This window comes from Lampetra planeri, chromosome 24, assembly GCF_965212315.1.
Source record: "Lampetra planeri chromosome 24, kcLamPlan1.2.h2, whole genome shotgun sequence".
In the NCBI taxonomy this organism is placed as follows: domain Eukaryota; kingdom Metazoa; phylum Chordata; class Hyperoartia; order Petromyzontiformes; family Petromyzontidae; genus Lampetra; species Lampetra planeri.
This window is the reverse complement of record NC_136130.1, coordinates 3,914,772-3,920,771: the sequence shown is the minus strand read 5'-3', so window position 1 is coordinate 3,920,771 and position 6,000 is coordinate 3,914,772.

Here is a 6,000-nt window from a genome sequence, read left to right as displayed (position 1 = left end):
CATATTCCGCACACAAATTTCCACGCTGCCTCATCACCGAGACGTCAACACCCCAACTAAATGCATGTGCCACATCAGAGGGCTTTTATTTGTCTATTACCTCCAGACAGACCCAGCGTACGCAACTTTAATAGTCAAGGGGGTGGGTGGGGGGGTATCCGATTGATACGCTTCGTGTTGTATAATATATCATGCGAGGTTTTTTTTGTTTTCAATCTTTCTTTACCGTTGGAGTAATCGCTGCGTTGAGCTCACAACATCGATTCCGTGATGCAATAGTGCCAACGCCACGTTCGAATTTAACGCTTCATAGAAATAAAAGTTGCTCTTGACTTAAAGATTTCGTGACTGCAGGAATGCATACTCTTTGGGTCTATCTTAATTTTGGAGCTTTCGTGACTGCAGGAATTATTCTTTGGTTCTTTCGGTAAAGTCACGTATAAAGATAAAATAATAAATTAAATAATTATTAAAATTATTAAAATTATTTAATTTATTATTTTATCTTTATACGTGACTTTACCGAAAGAACCAAAGAAAAACTCTTTGGGTCTTTCAGAAAAGTCACGTAGATAGAAAAACAATAAAACAAATCACGACGTATCGACCCGCAACACCAACATTCGTCTTCAGGTAAAAAAAAATACAGTGAGAGAGCTGCTGAAACAGGAAAGACCCCAAGAGGAATAAAAGTAACACTTGTTATTATTGCAGGGGTTGTCGAGTCCTATGCTAATGAATGGTGTCATCAGAAAACGATTGTGTACATATAATTCTCATCAGCTCCTCAGTGCAGTCTCCAGCTCTTATCATTCACCCTGTCTTTGTGGTGGCTTCTCTGTTTATGTGCTATGGAGAAGGGTAATTACCCGAAATGTCGCCGATTACAAATTTGACTTTTTGAAGGCTAAACAGTGCTCTTGATGAATGCACGTTTAACTTATTTCGCACCGTGCGTAGCTAACCGCGCTAATCGCAGGTGCGGGGAAAGACAACAAACTAAACACAATAAGATGTTCTAAAGAAATTATCTTTTAATCTATACGAGTTAAAAGTGCAGTAGCTCCAGTGGCTTCCTAATATCGGAAGGAAGAGCGTTCCGGACGACCGTAAGAAGTGCATCTGAAAGCGCGCGAAGCCAAAATAAAATGTTTAGTGTTCTTGTTATTTGAGGTCATGCACCACTGCCAACACACCATCACCACTCTACCTATTGCTGGGTTTCCAAATGCCTTTTCCTGAAAACAAAAAGACGCAATGTTATTGTTGGTATATTAATAATGACGTGTTGTAATTAATACTGTATCAATATGTATGCTTTATTTAAAATGCACGTGTATATTTGAAGCACACTGTGCATTAAAACTTATAACATGGCCAAACTTTGCACGGTGGAAAAACAAATCACTTTAAGCAAAGTCAGTGGAGAGAAAGAGAAAAAAAATCCTCAAATATTTTCATTTGCGGTACATTACAAGAACGCCAGTGTGGCTTAAATAATTTTAAGAGGAAATGCTATCCGGTATTTTAAGATAAACTTCTGCCCCGTATTAAGTGAAAATTCTGCCCCGTATTTTAAGAGGAAATGCTGCCCCATAAATGCTGCCCCTTATTTTAAGATGAAATGCGGCCCCCGTATTTTGAGAGGAAATGCTGCCTTGTATTGTAAGAGGAAATGCTGCTGCGTATTTTAAGACGAAATGCTGCCCCGTATTTTAAGAGGAAAAGCTGCCCCTTAAGACGAAATGCTGCCCCGTAGTTTAAGAGGAAAAGCTGCCCCTTAAGACAAAATGATGCCCCGTAGTATAAGAAGAAATGCTGCCCCGTATTTCATGAGGAAATGCTGCAACGAATTTTCTCATGACGTGGTCACTCCCGGCTGCCCCTCACCCAAACTTCCCTACGCGGATTCATATTCTTAGGTTTTTTCGGTAAAGTCACGAATGTAAAAATTAAAATTAATAAAAGTAAAATAAATAAAATAAAAATAAAAATCACGTGACTTTACCGAAAAAACCTAAGAATATGAATCCTTGCAGTCACGAAAGCTTCAAATCTAGAATTCCCTACGCGGAACCTAATTCCTCCGCTGCGACGTAAAACCCACAGCCACCTCCACGTTCCCTTTCGTTCTCGCCACTTTTCCCAGCGGTCAGCCCCTAGAGTCGGCGGCGTTAAGACGCACGCGTCAAACAAGTGCGGCACATGGAGATGATCCCATCACGCCACCTTCACCGTATTCATCCTCTGGATCGAACCCACGACCTCCTCGAATACACGAGGTCGGGGTTTCGATACCGACCCTGACGCCTGCTGCTGTATATTTGAAGTGTGTGTGCCTCTCTCGCCGTGGTCGCGTGGATTTTTCTCCGGGTCCTCTGCTTTTTACCCCTCCACATTTAGAATCAACGTCGCGCGTTTGGGGTATTCTGGCTGTTATAGATTTCCACGTGGCGAGCCACTTTGTAGAGCGATCATTTGTGGCCAGGTCGCCTCTGAAAAAGAGCGACTTACTGTAGCTCAATGAGCCTTACCTGGTAAAATAAGAAAAAAATAGTTTGTTTATTTTGTTACAGAGGTCGCACGTTTGGTGCAACGGTCCTTTGCTGACGACGCGTGATGAATGATGATGAATGAATGAACAAAATGTGTCAAGTTGACAAACTTCTCGCCTGCATCCATAAACGCGACCAACATCACTCCAATTAATTCGATCCCTCCACAGTCGTTTGCTTCCGACCCATCCTGAGTACATTGCAATGTACAAATCACCATCCTCCATCCTTTATAGACTTGCCACGTGCCCAACTCTCAACTCACTACACTCCCTAACATCCACCCTCCGCTCCAGCACCTGACGTTTTCTGTTTAAGGCCCCAGTATCAAGATAAAAAAACAATAAAAGGTTTTACCCTTACTGGCATGATGTGTAAAGATGTTCAAACACAAAATAGACACCTGGTACAAGGCATGAATTTTGTATTAACCACACATCCTTATGTAAAAAAATCAGATAAATATGTTTTGACTTAAAACTTCAGTGACTGCAAGAATTCATTTTCTTTGTTTTTTTTCGGTAAAGTCACGTAGATAAAAAAAAAAGTGAGCGTACTGGCTGTCTATAATGTAGACTGTAGCCTGGTAGACTGTAGCCTGGTTTTTAAGCTGGTAAGCGTATTGGCAGTCTATAATGTAGCCTGTAGCAATGGTTATTAAATTGAACCTGAGTGAGCGTACTGGCAGTCTATATTTATACACAGTCGTGGTTTTTGTGTTCATTCTTATTTTATTTTTATTACAGAAAGAACCAGAATAAGTCTACATTATCGACTGCCAGTACGCTCACTCAGGTTCAGTTTAATATCCATTGCTACAGTCTACTTTATAGACTGCCAGTAAGCTAACTTTTTATTTTCAATATTATTTTTTCTCTCTACGTGACTTTACCGATAGAACCAAGGAATACAGATAAATATGCTTTGATAATGTAAGCACTGTCCTTGAAACTGCATTGTCTCCATACTGTTTAGCTTTCGGCAGCCATTGCGGTCCATAGCAGTAGAGAGACAAAGCCATAACAGAAGCTGTCTCTGATTTAGGCCATCATCATCAGCAGCAGCAGCAGAATAATAGTGCAGGCTGGAAAAACATACGTGTCAACCAACACACGTGAGCGATGTGTGTTAATAGCACACAGCCTGTTTGCATTATATGCAAACAGATATTAGCAGCTCCTGAAGAACTGCATTGTGGTCCCGTTGTCTTCGGTCACCGTCACGACGGATTTTAAATCAATGTGACCGACTGACTGACAACAGCAGTGATGGACAAACAGTGGACCGGCTTCGTGCTCATTCAGACTCATCAGCAAGGCGTGGCCACCAAAACTCACCGCTGAAAAGTCTGCCTCTTGTAACCAACAATAAACTGAATATCAACTCCACACCACCACCACACGATACGGTGGGGCCCATTTAGTTTCTCCGATGGCAACAATCGTCGCAACTTTATTGACCCCCCGTCCCCGTCCCGCATGGCAGCAGGATAACAGTGCGAGCTGGGACAAACTTACGAGCTTTAAACAAAGCCTGCACACTTGTGTAACATAGCACGCTTTTAGGTCTGGCGTGTTCTCAGGATCTGCGTTACTGTGCTCATGAGGCTGTGTGTGCGTGTGTCTGTGTTTTTACGCGTTTGTGTGTTTTGTTTGAAGCACATTCTGGGGGCCCCCAAAATGAAAACTCGTGAGGATTTCTTGTTGTTGTTGTTATTGTTGCTGGAATAGAGGCGAATATATAATCACTCGAGCGTTAGCGTTTTCAGTCCTTCTCGAGCAGTGGTTCGTCACCAGGGGTGCACACACCCCCATTCGGAGTGCGAAATGCCCTTTCTGGGGGTGCGAGAAGTGGCCAGATTTTTTTAGATATAAATCATCGACAACGCAAATGAATCACCGGCACGTCAGTAACAACTTACGTTGTTTAATCAAACCCTATGGATTTATTAACATCATACATCTGTAAGTAACGATTGAGAATCCTATGGGATTGCAAGGCTGCAGTCACGGTTACGAACCCCTGGTCTCGATTCTAGTCTAGATTCTAGTCTAGACTAGATTCTAGTGGAGATTCTAGTCTAGATTCTAGTCGAGATTCTAGACTAGATTCTAGTCTAGACTAGATTCTAGTGGAGATTCTAGTCTAGATTCTAGTCGAGATTCTAGACTAGATTCTAGTCTAGACTAGATTCTAGTGGAGATTCTAGTCTAGATTCTAGTCGAGATTCTAGACTAGATTCTAGTCTAGACTAGATTCTAGTGGAGATTCTAGTCTAGATTCTAGTCGAGATTCTAGACTAGATTCTAGTCTAGACTAGATTCTAGTGGAGATTCTAGTCTAGATTCTAGTCGAGATTCTAGACTAGATTTTAGTCTAGACTAGATTCTAGTGGAGATTCTAGTCTAGATTCTAGTCGAGATTCTAGACTAGATTATAGTCTAGACCAGATTCTAGTGGAGATTCTAGTCTAGATTCTAGTCGAGATTCTAGACTAGATTCTAGTCTAGACCAGATTCTAGTGGAGATTCTAGTCTAGATTCTAGTCGAGATTCTAGACTAGATTCTAGTCTAGACTAGATTCTAGTGGAGATTCTAGTCTAGATTCTAGTCGAGATTCTAGACTAGAATCTAGTGTAGATTCTAGTCTAGATTCTAGACCAGGGGTCGGCAAACCTGCGAATCCGGAGTCGAATGCGTGCGGCTCTTTAAGGGACTGCTTCGTGACAGTTATTTATTTATTAAGGACACAGCATCGTTTCGTATTCACCACCACAGTTGCATTGTGCGGCCTCCTGAAATATTAAGGGGAATGGGTTTTCCTTATCGAATTCGAAAAAACTAATTTCTATTCTTATTATTATTTTATTTTTTGCCGATTACCCCGTTCTCGAAAATTGAACACAATGTGCACAAGTCACGAGGCCTCCCGCTGTTGACAATATCGGCTCAGGAAGGGCGACACTGACGACTTGCTGTAGCGGTGTGCTGGGCCATGGGTGGCGCTGCGAGCACGCGCAGCGCCATCGCGAGAGATCAACGGCTGATGTCGATGGCAGAGCAGCAGCTACAATAGTAGTGATAGGTTTTTACCCTTTCAACTGGTACAAAACTGACACCTTTATACAAGCGATCATGTTTGCAATAACCACAACACAAGCAGTCAAAATGCAAACAAAAATAAACAACTCTGATGATGATAATGATATGCACTGTCCTTGAAGTTGATTGGTCCACACCCGAGACAGCTTTTCTTAGAGCCTAGTCTCCATTGGTGTTGGACCAGATGACGCCAAAAGGCTACGATCTCACATTCAGGTGCTCACGCCTAGATAACCGCGTCAGGAGCAGCGGTGAGTATCGCTGCTGTGATGACTCCTAGCGGGGCAATGCGCCGTTATGCGACGAACTACGGTCTCTTTCTGGATGACCACAGTCGCACGCT